Below are 16186 nucleotides of genomic sequence, written 5' to 3'. Positions count from 1 at the left end.
TCTCATATAGAGATAACTAATGTTAATGTTTTCATATAATATATTTGCTTACAGCCATTTATATAGATACAAATGCACACAAGCCTTTAAATATTTTTAATTTAAAAATTTTCTGTTACATTGCTATTTTATAGAGTATTGTTTTTCTTAAAAATATGAGAACTTTTTCTACATGGCATAAATATTTTAAAGTTTTTGATAAAATATTCCATATTTTTCCTCCAGAAATCTTGATTTTAGCTCTCACTAGTTGTGTGGAGTGTTCATTTCTCTTTACTCTAAGTGATCCTAGAATTAAGCAATTCTTTAATCTTCATTACTTTGATAGGTAGAAAATTCCATCTTATTTTAATTAGGGCAAGGTTTGATTAATAGCAAATTCAAACATTCTTTCCTGTGCTTATTACTGGATGTATTCTGTTGTAAATGGCTTATCTTAGTGCCTTGCTAATTTTTACATTGTAATGTGTGTTGTTCTCCTTAGTGATTTTTAAGGGTCTTTTTACATTAGGGATACCTAAAATGCCTCAATTTAATATGAGATATAAAATGGTTACATATGAAGACCCTAAAGTCAGACAGACTGGTTTAAATATGGGCACCACCATTTACTAATTATATGACTTTACTCAAGTTACTCAATCCTGTAAATGAAATTGGGATAATAATGCACTGCTCTATATGAAATTATTGTGAAAATTAAATGAGAACATCCTTAAAGTGCCTTATTAACCTGGTGCCTGGGAAATCGTCAGTGAATGTCAATTCCTCAATGGATTCCAAAGGAAGTACCATACTTATTACTACTATTATTATTGCTACATATAACTGATTTTGTTGGTAAGTTACATGAAAATGGCATTGTATGCTTTTGAAAGATGTTATTTTATATTTAAGCATGTGTAGTTCCTTTAGTTAGAAATTGATGCTGGGACTTTCAGTCTATGTGGCCACCAGCAGTGATATGGATGGCCTCCTGCCCGCCTCAAATGAGTAGAAATGCCAGATTAAATATATAGTTGAGATGAACAGAAAAAGACATCCTGGGTGTTGCAAACAAAAAAGATGTTAATGACAATGATGTGAACTGTAGGTGAAGTCATGGTGGTCCATAGGGATATCTGATTTGGAAATGGACTTTTAAGAAGTAGACACTGGAATCATCCCACCTCCATAGAAGACAGGCTGTCTAGTCTACACAGTAGGCAACCAACTGAGATGAAACACTGTGTACAAAGCTGAGAGCCCAAAATTAAGACTCTTTCTATGAAATAGGGAGTGGAAATCCACACCCTGGCCTGCACAGTGTCAAGGAAATTGTTCTCCCTAGTGATTGAAAGGCTAATCAAATAATATGCTGGACAAAGTAGACTCTTATGGGTTCACTTTTATTTGATTGATTGATTGATTGCAGTATTGGGGATTGAATATAGGACCTTGTTCATGCTAGGCAAGTGCTATACCACTGAGCTATATACCCCAGCCCTAATGGGCTCATTTTTAAGGATACACAAAATATGATTCGTCAAAATGAGTTGCCTATATGAAGCTTTCTGTACCTTGTAACTTCTAAATACATGAAACACAAATTGAAAAAATTATAAGGAGATATTGATAATTCCACCTCTAACCTGGGGATTTTTTTACTTTTTTTTTTTTTTTTGTAAAACATATGTCTCTCAGAAAATAAAAGGGTGAACAAAAAAATTACTGAGGATATTTTTTGAATAAGTCATTAAACATGATCTGAGAGACATGTAGAGATATTTGTGTTTAATAGAAGAAAATGAATTCTCTTCAGTATACATGAAATATTTACCAAGATTGTGACCACTTGGCCACAAAGGAAATCTCAACAAATTCCAGAGATGCTTAGCAGGTATCCCAGTTTGACTAGAGAAGAAATTGAGTAGGAAAGGGTGATGTGAAGGTCTGGGAGGAACTTAAATATCAGGGTATCAACTGGTGGTAGAGAGCCACTGACACATTTGAAGTAGAGAAGCCATGGAATTGGTACTGAAATGAATCTGGAATTGAAGCCAAGTTACTCCCGTAATGTTTAAGAGCTAGTGATTAAAGAAGCAGCTCTGACTTAATCAGGAGTAAGTGTAAAGTGAAAAGCCCATGATGTCACTGAAGGTAGTAGTAGTTCACTGACAGTGAACAAGTGCTGAGCTGGCACAGAATGCATGGGCCAAAGCCTGGGCAGAACCTGGCCTTGGGGGTCAGCATCAGGCCACAGGGCTAAGTATGACAATCCCAGTAAATCACCACTATCCTTATTAAAATACTGAGTTGGGGGTGTGAATGTGTTCAGTTTTAAGCTTGGATTTATAGTTGTGATCTAACTGCATTAGCAGTTTATTTCAAGTTTTATGTTTTCTGGTGTAAAAGGTAAAAACAACTCTGGAACTTTGGGATCATTATTTATATATACTTACGCATGTTAGAGAAATTCTAGTCTGGTTGATTGTCCTTAGTTCTGGAAAATGAAGCCCAGAAAGATGACTAATAATGAATGACAATAAAATGTATTAATACAGGCTCTGTTGGACTACATGGTAGTATTCATCATGCATTTCCTCATTTATACCCTGCAGCTGTGCTATGATGTAAGCATTATGTACTCTGTTCCTCTTTTACTGATAAGGGAACTGAGGCTTAGAGGTATTAAGAAGCTTGTTCAAGGTCACTAAGATCATAAATTCAGGAGCAGGTTTGGAACCCAGGCCTTTGTAACTCCAGGGCCTGAGAGCTTACCCTTGTCTCTAGACCAGCTTGAACCAGCCATATATATAGATTTAGGATCTCTTGACATGTGGTCTAGTATAGTTCCTACCTTGCCTCAGACTTCCTTCCATTTTCTGCCTTTCTTTGAAAGTGTAAAGCTGAAGAGGGGTTTGAGATCTTATTGTAAGAAAAATGCTTAGTTTGGTACATGTATATAAGAAAATTCAGAATATTTGATCATATTTTCACTTTCATTTTCATTTAATTGATTGATTATAGTACTGGGGATTGAAAACCTGATTTTTCATGGAGTCCCTAGGATGTTTTAATTTGATATTTGACACCTCTTTTATGTACTCTGTCACCTATTGCACACACCAAGTGGGAACAGATATTGGTCAATAAGGATTTGTTGGATGAACAAGTAAAAATCTAGAACCTCCGAACAGATCCGATTTCAGAAGACTATTTTCAAGTGCATTTGTGTATTAGTCTAGAGTGACTAAAATGGATTTAAAGTATTTCTCAGAAGTTCCCAGAAGCATTTCCTGTAAAGATGGGGATAAATCAGTTCTGTGAAATTTTAAAACTAGGTCTGTTTTTCTTCTTTGAGGTTATATACAAACGGTCCATTGCCCTTTCTATAACCGTTGTCTTGGTCTCCGCTGATGATCAAGAGGCATTTACCCTCCTCTTTGAAGGCAAATTTACCCTCCTCTGTGATGATGTCTGCAGCTGTTTTAGGTTTCACCTTATCTAAGACACTCATTTGGTAAACCACAATATTAAATTAACTCTCCACCTACTCAGTACTGTAGCAGGAGGAAACTCATATGAAATACTCTTATTTTAAATTCATGGTCACCTATTTTTAATAATAGTAACTTTAAAGTGGAAGACCTTAGCAGATTATCATGCCCTATGATACAGTGCTCTAAGAAAGATACAAAATCACTTTTGTGATACTCTTGCCCAAATATATACCCAAATTAAACTGAAGAAATACACAAGCCAAAACTGAGGGACATTCTATGAATGTCCTTATTAAAAGTGTTGAGGTGATAAAAGACAGATTGAAGAACTATCCCAGATTTAAAGAGATATCACAACCAAGTTCATGAGTTGGTACCCTAATCCAGAAAGAGGACATTAATAGACAATCTACTAAAGTTGAAAGAGGTCTGTAGTTAATGGTAGAAATGATAATTTCCATATTGGTATTATACAATGATTATGTAAGATGCTAGTTTGGGAAAGTTGGGTGAAGGACGTATGGAAATTCTTTTAACTATTATTTTACCTTTTTGGTAATTCTGAAGCTATTTCAAAATGAAAAGTTAAGATTATTTTAAAACTATAATGGCTGGCTTTGAATACTGCCCAGCCATCATACCCCATTCTCCTAAAGCATTCATCCTTCCAAACTTCTAGGCAATAATTTCATACACACACCCTCCATTCTCTGTAATCCTCCCAGAGCTCCACTTACAGAGGAAATTAAGGAACTCAAAATAATTTTCATAGGCCCACTTCACAGAACCTTTGTTTACTCTTCTATCCTGTGGTTGAATTGTCATTGCTCCTAGATGCCACCGAGCCCTCTACTTGTTTACTATATCTCATCATCTCTTTCCTATTCAAAAAAATGCTCCAGCAAATCTTCCCTAGTCTCTTGCTGAATAATCTCTTTTGCTTTCTGTTTCTCCCCCCTCCCCCATCTCTTTCTCTCTCTCTCTCTCTCTCTCTCTCTCTCTCTCTCTCTCTCACACACACACACACACACACACACACACATCCTGGAATCATAGATACAGACTTTTTTTTTCTCCCATCTTAAAACAACCAAAAAACCTCGATCGAGTCAACTTCCCCTTCAGCCACCTTCCACCATATTTCTCTTGTCCCCTTACAATAAATCTTCTGAAATTTATATTTAAAATTCTGGTCTCCAATTTCTCCCCTTTCATTCCTTTGAAAACCCATTCCAATGGCATTTTTTCCACTCTTCCATCAGTTTATCAGCTACCTTTACACACTTGCTAGTAATTTTCATCCAGTGGTCGGTTAGTTCTCTGTCTTTATTCTACCACCAGTCAGCAGCTTTTCAAAGCTAATCCCTGTGCCCTCTTTCAGATCTGTCCTTGCCAGGCCTCTCAGCCATCACAGTCATCAGATTTATCTCCTGCCTCACTGGGAGCTCCTTCTTAGTGTCCTTTGTGGATTCCTCTTCATTTTCCTAACCTCTTTTGTTGGAGTGCTCCAGAGCTCAGAGCTTGGACTTCTCTGATATTCCTAGGTGAGCTCATCCAGCTTAAGTGCCATCTACATGGTGATGAATTCAAACACAAGCCTTCAGCATGGACCTCCAGACCCGTATATCCAACTGCCTACTCAGCATTTCCTAAATGGACCCCTAATTGTCTTAACAGATCTAAGATTGAGTACCTACTATTCTCTGCTATCAGGCCTGCTCTTCATCCAGTCTTCTCCATGTTGGTTAATGTCAACTTCACTCTTGCAGTGCTTCAAACTTGACTCTTTACCTTCTCATATGCCACAAAGCAATCAGTCTGTCAGCAAATCCTATCAGCTCTCTTGTCAAATGTTCTCAGAATCTGCTGTCATCTTGCCGTTTCTTTTTCTAAGATTTCTCCAGACCACCATTGTCTCTTACCTACACATATTGCAACAACCATCCAGTTGGTCTCACTTCATTTGGCGAGGCTCTCCTATGGTTCAATAATGACACAGCAGACAAGGGGATCCTTTAAAATATCAGATTCTGTAACCCCCTCAATTAGACCCCCTCCCTGCAGTGGCTTCCAATGTTATCTGTTTTAAAAGCCAGTACCATGCATGATCAGGCCTTTCTGACCTCATCTGCTACCACCATACCCCTCATTCTTGGCTTTATCACATTGACCTTGAAAATGACCAGCACACTTTTCCTCAGAACCTTTGTACTTGTTTCTTTCTCCTGGAAATCTCTTATCCCAGATATCTTCAGGGCTTGTGGCACTTCTATAACCTCACTGTCAGCCCTGCCTCCCCTAATATTTCTACTCAAATATCACTTTCTTTGAAAGCCTTTCTTGGGAACCCTATTTAGAATTTCAGTTAAACCTCACTCTTCCTCCTTTCCCAGGCATGTACACTATATACCCCGAGATTTCTATTTCCCCTACTTATTTTTTTCTACCTAAGGCTTAATAAGCTAATATATTAAATATTTAGTCATCATCTTAAGCATTGTCTCTCTCTCCAAGCTGGAATGTAAATTCATAGAATTTACAGAAGGTCAGGAACTTCTGTCTAATTCATGCTGTGTTCTCTCTCCAGTGTCTCTGATAGTACCTGAGACAGTAAGTACTCAACAAATATTTGTTGAAAGAATGAATAGGTGTATGAACACACACTGGGACCCCAACACAAACTTTAGTGAAAAAGGCTCCGAATCACTGGAATCATTTGTGCCTTGCAACAGCTTGGTTGTTCAACATATGTTCATTGCTGAAATTCCGAATGTCCCAAATTAACATTGTCCACACCAAAGACTTTCTCCTCGTTCTGGATGATGATTATGATGATGATGATGACGATGAAGATGATGATTGCATAGCTCCAGCCCATTTCAACACTCTTGCATGGTTTGGTATTGGATTTTCAATGCCATTGTTACTATCCAAACTTTCATCCCACAAGCACCAGTAATATTCATTGTTTTATCACCATTCTTAATTTTTTAAATGCTCTCTCTCTCTCTTCTTTTACATTATAAATATATGACTCTTCTTTTAGGTTTTTTCAACATCCTCAAGTTATTTGCATTTAGTGTGCATGATAAGGTCAATAATGTTTGTAAACCCACAAAGGTTTGGGTTTCCATGCAAATAACAAACTTGCTATAGGCCAGAGGTGGTAAATGGGTGACTTCTGGATGAATCAGTTACAGAATATCCAACATGACATTTAATTTTATAAAACACTTGCTGATTTTTAAAAAATATTTTTCATGAAAAAAAATCAATTTCTTCATTTTTCTTGAACAAGTTTGCATTCTTTCTCCTGCTACCTTTAGACAAGGCATATCTTTTCCAGGAGGAGACAGTCCTGCCACTTATACTCAACCCATTTCATTCAGTTTTGTTAGATGATGAGTCCCTGTGGGTTCTGAGAGTGACTTAAACCACAAGCAAGGGGATGACTTATAAGATTAAAACACTAATGGCTCTTTCCATCACAGGTAGAGTTATCACACTTATTCTAAAGCATCATGCTTTATTTCTGAACATTCATAACATGAATGTTAATTCAATGTTAGTTCAATAGGTTCAGTAAATCTATTATCAAAACAGTTTTATCGAGTCCACATTTCATTCATTCTCTTGCTTTATTTAAAAATTTAAAAAATATTTTCTCATTCATTTATCCTTCCTTCATTTCTTTTGAAAAAATGATAAGAAGGGAGACAAGGCGAGAAGAATCCCCTTCCCGCCTGTGATCTAATTCCTTTGGAGTTCATAAGGGACTAGGAAGCCTCGTAAGGCTGAAACCCTCTGCCATACAGACCACTGACAGGCCCTGCAGAGTGATCACAGGGACCAACCACTTGAGTTAAAGTGTGTGGTGAGCTATTCACATATTTATCACATTTGATGCCTACTACATAAATTCATTTAAAAGAAGACATCCCTATGCTGGTTAATGAACACCCAGCCTTCATCTATAAAAACTACATGGCTGAAGGATGAGAAGCACAGATAGTTAATTGCCACTTAGGTTCAATTCTGAATACTTTGGATTGGAAAAAAAGAGGTAGGATGCAGATGCTATGTGCTAGACTGAACTCCACAAAGAAGAAGGTATCTCCATCTGCTCTTAATGTATGCTCAGTATGTGGTTGATAACTTGCAGAAAATAGGATGGATGAGGAAGGACAGATTGAATTTAGATGTTGTGGTCATTGCAGGTAGAAGACAGATTTGCTGGATACTTCCAGGGTTTTGTTGATGGAAGCAGATCTTACACACTGGTGAATTGGAAATGAGATTTTAATATTTCTATCTGGTTCCGAGGGCTTTGTTTCTAGCCATGATTTCCTTCCTCTGAGTATGAGTGTTCTTGAAACGGACAGAATCTAAAGTGTACATGCCTCGTTCTTTGTTGGTATTAACTGGGCACAGAGAACATTCTTTTCTTACAAAAATATAGTGCATGCCAAAATTGATTAAATTGGCTTTGTTTTTTCTCCTTCCTAATTTAGATGTCAGTCCTTACACTTCTGTTCATTTGCACCTAAGGGCTATCTACTAGAGTTAACTCTGTCTCATGGTTTTAGTTACCTCTGTACTGATGAGCTCAGATCTGTATCTTCTGTCCTGACCTTGTCCTGTGCTGGGACAAGCCTCGAGTTGTTCAGAGCCCTCTGAGCTGTCTTCATGTTGCCTCAGCCTCCTCGGGCTCCAGTGGATTTCATCTTTATCTTGCTTAATTGCCATAGTTCTGTCCGTTGTAGGACCATTCCCAGAATCCTTAGATGATTACCCTTGACTCATCCTTCTCAATTATCCTCAGGAGACAATCAGTCTCTGTACCTCTTGTCCCTTTTGCCCATCAACACCAACCCAGGCCTGGCCATGTTGCCTCACCCCTTGTCGGTAGTCCCAGTTTCCTAACTTTTTTGTTTCTGGCTACTTGGAAGACTAATTTTCCAAAATGCTCCACTTTTTCTCCCTCTCTACTGATGGAATTGCCTGATTCTTTCAGGCTATCTTTGTTTTGCATCTTCTTTAGCACTTCATTATGCAGGGTGGATTCTTGCTCCATAAGTCCTAAGAGTAATTGAAATAAGGAAGCTGTGTCATATGAATTCACAGAAGCTATGTGAACTATTCTTTGACCTAGTATGTAGAGAATTAGCAGCTGATTCATATCTCTATTTAAAGAATGGGGAACTTGATCATAGATGTTTTCATATGGCAGCCGCACATAAACTGTAAAGACACAGACTTCTCCTCTGGGACTGTTTCCTTACCTTAAGATAAATTTTTAAAACTGTGACCTATACCCTAGATTTTCTGGAAGTATTAAAAATGATGTGTAAAGCCACCCAGGCTAAGCATCTAGGGGATGCAAAAGAAATCCTGCTTGAACCTTAAAACAAAATGATGGAATGAATTAACTTCATGATGTAATGAAATATTTGTTTGTTTTTTAAACTAACATTTTTTAATATTTATTTTTTATTTGTAGTTGGCTACAATACCTTTATTTTATTCACTTATTTATTTTTTATGTGGTGCTGAGGATCGAACCTAGGGCCTCACACTCGCCAGGCAAGCGCTCTTCCCCTGAACCACAATCCCAGCTCTGTTTGTTTTTTTTAAGTAAATTGCAGTTTATAAAATTCAGACTCAACTAAAATTTGACACTCCTAATGATGACCCCATGTCAGCTATGTTAACACATATTATCTCATTTATTCTTGGACGTCACCCTGTGAAACAGATGGTATTTCCTCCAATATACATATAAGTTTAGCCAAGGAAAGGAGAAAGCCTTATCCCAGATCTGTTAGTGTACACTGGAATCAGAATTTCTGTCTAATATTTTCTAATTCCAGACTTTTTACTTTTCCCATGTACTCTGCTCCCCCAAATATTTTCCTGATCAGTTTGTCACATGCCTATTTATTTATTTTTTAGGTTTACATTGTTAAAGGGTTTATGACTTTACATATTTATTTTTCTATTGAAATACTCTTTTTCTTTCATTTTTCTGCATCCTTATTTTAAAATTTTGGGCCCTTTTATTTGAAGTCTTGGTGGTTGGGGGAGTATGAAACATGGTCTCCCCACTTGTTTGCAAGTGGAGGAGATCTGGTAGTGCCAGCGTGGAAAGCTGAAGGTAAGCAAGCACACACATTCATTTCAGCCTGCATCTGCTCCAATGGCTGTGCCTGCACATGGGTTAGCAAATGTCCGTGAGGACAGGGAATTGTTATGATCCACAGGTGGGAGAATTTTCTACTTTGGAAATGGACACAGCCCGCCTCATTCTCTGAATTTCACTTTTTAATACTTAAGGAAGAGTGTAGAGAGAACATTTTTGTGTGCTTGACATTTTGGGAAAACAAAATTTACCATGAAGAACAGCCGTCTTTATGATCTCCGGCAATAATAACTATAATTAGCTTTTATTACCTGGTTATCTAAGAGGAATGGTAAACTTATCATATGGATGTAAAATCAACACTTATGTGGCAGCTGCATATATAAATTCTTTGGGAGACTTATCATAGAGAGTGAATTTTAGATTTATATTTAAAATTTGTAGTTACTTTTGCTTTTTTTTGGTTTAACTTTTAAGTACCACATTGTTTGTGGAGTCAGCTTGCCTTTTCAACTACACAAATATGTATTGAGTTTGTCCATGGAAGATGCACTGTGTCAGGTTCTGTGGGAGGGTTTGAAGAATTTGCTCTTATTTGCTCTTATCCTTCTCTTCAGGCCTTTATTGAATTGGAAGAAGGTCACCAACACTAGGAGTTGTCCTCTGCTTTATTCAGCCTACAAATTTAAATATTAACTTCATCCATAACTTCATCCATAAACTCTTGCCCAAAACACCTAAAATAATGTTTGATCAAATAAGATGGAAACTCATGCAATAAGACAGGAAACTCAGGAGGAATGGTTTGGAGAAGAGGATTATTAACCTAGGAAATGCTTGAACTGAAACACTGGCTCTTCCTGGGTCTCAAGTCTGCCGGCCTGTAGACTAGAACTACACTAGGGGCTTTGGGGGCCTTCAGCTTGCTGAGTCAACTTAAAGATCTTGAGAATGGTCAGCCTCCATAGTCATATAAGTCAATTCCTTGTAATAAATCTCTTTGTGTATACAGAAACATTTATACACATGTATTTACACACATGTATATGTGTGTATGAGTATGTGTGTATGTGTGTATTTGTAGATGTGTGCATACATGCATACACATTCTATTCTTCTTCTCTAAAAAACTCTAATTCTCAGAGCAAAGCCCAAGCTCCATGACACAGGCAAAAGCTGGCTTCTGCTAAATCCCCCAGCTTTGCCCTCTTGACTGCAGTATATCAGGTTACCGTCAGGTTGTTGATGCGCTGCTTTCTCTCACCTATGATCTTTTACTCTGCCATTCCCTGTGCTTACAGAATGCGTCCACCCTTTCCTGCCATCTCATCCTTCAAGTATCAGCTTAGTTCTCTTCATGAATTTGTTCAACAAACATTTTTGAGTTGCCCGGTACAGTGTTTAGAAGGTGATAAAACAATCATCCCTTGACCTCAAGGAATTCGAAGTCGAGTAGGGGAGACTGTATCAAAGGAGGCAATAGTACCCAAGAGATGTCAGCAGAATGTTGGAGGCCATGAAGTAGGTGGACTCTGAGAAGTGCTTTAGCACACGTAACAAACTGAGCCCTAGGCTTGTGATAAGAAAAGCCAGGGCTGGGGTTGTGGCTCAGTGGTAGAGCACTTGCCTAGCATGTGTGAGGCACTGGGTCTGATTCTCAGCACCACATATAAATAAATAAAATAAAAAGAGGTTCATTGACAACTAAAAAATAAATAAATAAATTTTAAAAACAGATTAAAACATTTGAGAGAGAGAGAGAAGCCAGCAAGAAGAAATTCAGTTCATACAACAGACATTCAGCAAAGCTCAGGACTCTGAGGCACCACGTATTTTTGAAGATGGGGGTGCGAGATGGAGCTGAAAAAAAAGGGTTGGTGGAAAGTTTACATATAGAACAGACAGATATTTCCCATTCCATCCTGACCCCCCATACGGCTATAAAAGAAAAAGGAACATTCAGAGAAAAAGAGTCTGGGCTATTGCTATGGTTTGAGTGTTTGTCCCTTCCAACACTCATGTTAAAATTTAGTTGCCATTATAATAGTATTAGGAGGTGGGACCTTTAACAGGTGATTAGGCCTTGAGAGCTCTGTCTTCATGGGTGGAATTAATGCATCTTAAAAGGGCACGTTTGGCCCCCTCTTGCTCTTCATCCTCTCACCTTCCGCCATGTGATGACACAGCCCAAAGGCCCATGCCAGGTGCTGGCATTATAACCTAGGAATTCTGAATCACTCAAAATATAAGCCAATGGGTTTTTTGTTCTTTACAGGTTACACAGTCTGTGGAATTCTGTCACCGCAGCACAAAATGGACTGAGAAATTTCAATAATAATGGCAGAAATAAAACATTCGGTAGAAATTTTGAAGTAAATGTCGAAAACTTCTGGCAGTAGAATAGGAAGGCCAAGAGGCAGCAAATAAGAGGGAAAAAAAAGGAAACTAGAGCATTAACCCAAGAGGTACAATATGCAAATAAATGTAATAATGCCAGGGAAAGTACATAGAAAACAGAGAATTTCCCCAGAACCAAAAGACTTGAATTTCCAGATGAAAAGAGACCCTTGAGTACCTAGCACAGTAGAGGCAAACAGACATGCACAAAGACATGTCAGCAAAACATTTCAGAACACCAGGCATAAAGAAAAAAAAATCCTAAGCAGTTCTAGAAAGAAAACCAAAATGACATGCATAGGAGTGGGAATGGCCTCGGGACTTTTCAGCCACAACGCTGCAACCCAGAACACACTGGGATAATTTCTTCAAAATTTTGAGAGAAGATGACTTCCTAGAAGTGTGGGCTTCTAAGAAGAGGGGGGAGACTCCATAAGCTTTCAGGTGTAAAATGTCTCAAGAAATTTATGTCCCAGATATTGTTTCTCAGGAATCTACTAGAGGATGTGCTTATTGAAACAAGGAAGTAGACCGAGGAAGTAGAAGGGATGTGGTTCAGAAACAGGAGATAAGCCCAGCAGGGTACAAAGGGGCTTCCCAGGATGAGGATGAAGGAAGATTCTAGATGGCAACTGGACAGTACCAGATAGGAAGACAGAAATCTCCAGGGGGCATTCTTTCCAAAGTGGGAAAGAGCAAGTGTTTATTTCTTTGAGCTCTATTCAAAAATTTGGTCCAGTGTTAGTAGTAAGTACATAAAAACAAACAAAAAAGATACAAAAAATGTAGTGTACTACGTAATTCAATTGTGAGTATTTTGATCATTGTAAAAGCTGAATGATGATTTAATTTAAAAGATGTTATAAACCATTTTGGAGAATGGAAGGAGGATTAGTGTGTACATGTTACTGAGTGGCTGAGGGTCAGATCTTTATCTCCTGAGCAGGAAGTAGAAATATTAATTATATAAGTATTGCTTATTATCTACGTGTGTATATATATCCAAATAACCTATATATATAGTATAAGCATAGAATCTAGAAATGTGGAGCTAAACAGCAGAAGAACTAGCTAAAGCTATTGAAAATGGCTGTTTCTGGAGAATCAGGTGAAGAGGGTGTTGTCAGGAGGCTATTGTTTCATAATGACCCTTGGAGTAATATCTGACTTTCCAAACTATGTACTTGTATTACCTTCATTAAAAAATTATTGAAATCATATATTATTGAAAGCATATGTCTATACAAATGTTCATAGCACCATTAGTCATAATATTAAAAAAGTAGGCACAATCAAAATGGCCATCAGCCAGTGGAACAATGATATAATGTGGTATGTTCTTCTATAAAAAGGAGCAAAGTTCTAACACATGGGCCTTGAAAACATGCTACATGGAAGAAGCTAGTCGTGAAAGATCATGTTTCTGTGATTCCATTTGATGCAATGTCTAGAATAGGCCAATCTACAGAGTGAGAAAGTTAATTAGTGGTTGCCTATGGCTGAGAATTTGGGAAATGGGGGTAGAGGGAAGTAACTGGTAATGGGTACAGAGTTTCTTCTTGGGATGATGAAAGCGTTCTAAAGTTACATAGTGTAATGGTTGCACAATTCTGTTAATGATAAAACCCACCAAATTGTGTAGTTTTAAAGGGTGAATTTCATGGCATATGAATCTTATTTCAGTAAGGCTATTATTTGAAAATGGAAGAAAAACCAAAAATAATATCTAATTCCTAGAGTTGTTGTGAGGAATAAATGAAATCATGTATGTGAGGGGTCTAGTCCAGAGCCTGGTATAAACATTCAAAGACTAGTTCACACTCACATAGTGGTTACTCTGTGGCAGGTGCTCAGTTCTCGCATGTGTCAGTCCTCTTTTTAAATGAGGACCTGAAGCCAGTGAAATTAAATAATTTGCCCAAGGTCACATGACTATTACAACAGTAGAGCTGGTTGTGCTGGGGTTGTGGCCCAGTGGTAGAGTGCTTGCCTGGCATGTGGGAGGTACTGGGTTCGATCCTCAGCACCACATAATGATAAGTACATAAAATAATGTGTCCATTTACAACCAAAAAATATTAAAAAAAAAAAAAAAAAGAACAGTAGAGCTGGGGTATGACCTAAGCGGCTGGTCTGGTATCTACACCCAACCATGCCCTCCCTTGCTCATGTGGCACGCCTCCTGGGCCCCCAGTGGGAGTTGGAACTGTGCGTTCACATTGGCCGTCCACGCTCCATCTGTTATGGTTCTGAGCAGACTGCTGGCATTTGGCCTTTCTATATGTCTATGTCCTCGACTATGTGGACATTCTAGCAAGCCAGGGACTGTGTCCATCTCTGCTGTCTTCATCCCCAGCCCATTGTGTGTTGGGGGCAGTAGAGAAGAGCCAGGAGTTTGTCCTGAAAGTGAGGAAGAGGAAGTGGGGAGAGGTAGAGGAGCTAGAAAAACATTAGATAATTAATGGCACAAGGCTTCTAAGGAAGTAGAAGGTAAGATTAAGACCATAAGGAGGAACCGGTGACCTCAGGAGAAGGAAGAACCCTTCTAGAAGGGGAGGGATGGTGGATCTTGTGAGCCTGGAAGGTGCTAGATAAGGAGGTGCCTACCACATCATTTGGCTCTTCTCAGTGAGTAAGAGGCACCAGAGGCATCTTGGACCAGGCAAGTTTGTAGAAGGATGGAGAAGATTGAGGCATGAGGACAGACTTTAGGTGCCCAACCTTTTGGGGTCAGTGATTTCTTAAAAGGGTGATGAATAAATACGTTGGCCCTTTGTTGATGTATGCATCATTATACATGTGATTTAAGCATCTGTGGGTCCCAGGCTGAGGACGCCTGCTCTCAGAAATTAATGAAACTGAATAAAAGTATTTCTGGGAAGCAAGACGAAGTTCATCAGCTTGAATTTACAGAAGTCCAAGCCTGTTTCTGTGACCTTCTTCAGCAACATTCAGAGACTGGAGAGTAGGGTGACCTAGTATTTGGGACTGAAATTGGGACTTTGGAACAAGCCGTGGGGATGGCATGAAGTCACGGGGGCACAAGAGGAATGTAAGGAAGGAAAAGCAGAGGCCAGTGGAGAAGTGGGAGAGATGGCAGTAGAATCTTGTGGAGATTTCTACTCTGGGTGCAGGCCATGATGGTATGAGCTCTCTGTAGAGAACCTAAAAACAACTCTAAAACCAAAGCCAGTCTTCGGTTTATGATCACAGTGCACAAGCTATTTAAAACACCAGCCATGACTAAATATTCTTCTCAGAAAAAGTCTGCATCTAAGACCTAAGCAACTGTCTGCTCTAGGTAGGTTTACACCACTAAGAGGCAGATAATGAGATTAAGATTGAGGGATGGGGCGGGGCTCAAAATGGTGAAGGCCCGGATGTGGCTGAGGGCAGCCAGATGATGTGGAGTCAGAGTCGAGCTGATACTCTGTCCCCTGGCTGCTTGTAAGCAACACCCAATTCAATGGCTTTCATCTTTGACAAGCTAAACATTGTTTGAAATCCTAAATCTTTCTTTTCACTTGAACCATCTGCTAGTCATATAGCTAGGCGTGTTTGATTATCTTCAAATGTCAACTCTGCTCAAATCTGCATCTGCATCTTATCACTTATAGACTCCTCTCTTATAGATGTCATTTATTTGCTTACATGTTTTTCTTCTCACGGGACTTTGCTCTCTCTGAGATCAGTGATTGTGCCTTCTTTGTCAGCCAACAGTTCTGATAGGCACTCGCACGCTGCTGGAACCCAAATGCACAAATATGTTTTGCTCTTCTTTGTAGATTCCTTGGGTCTCAGATGACTGGGCACCAGTAGATACAGAATGCTGCTGCTTTCCCTCTCCCAGGTAAATGATCTGCTTATCTGTTCCTGTTGATGAAGCATGACTGTTGGACCCTCATTCTATCCTGAGATCACAAGAATGTGGAACCAGATGAGGGAGATCTGTAGTCCCCACAACTTCACCCTTCAGGCCATTAAGACACCATGCAGAGTCCTCTAAAGGAACCTGAATGAGGAGTTTCCACAGAGTGGATCCCACCAGCATTTTGCTGCTTTGTAGTAGGACCAGTCCTGTGAAGGTGATGCATGGGTGTTCCTCTGATTTCCTGAAAGAATTCAGGAGCTTCCTAAATCCTTTCTATAACTTATTCATTGGGAGTAA

The sequence above is a fragment of the Marmota flaviventris genome, chromosome 4 (assembly GCF_047511675.1).
Source record: "Marmota flaviventris isolate mMarFla1 chromosome 4, mMarFla1.hap1, whole genome shotgun sequence".
Taxonomy (NCBI): domain Eukaryota; kingdom Metazoa; phylum Chordata; class Mammalia; order Rodentia; family Sciuridae; genus Marmota; species Marmota flaviventris.
The sequence above is the reverse complement of the archived record's forward strand: the minus strand, read 5'-3'. Positions refer to the sequence as shown.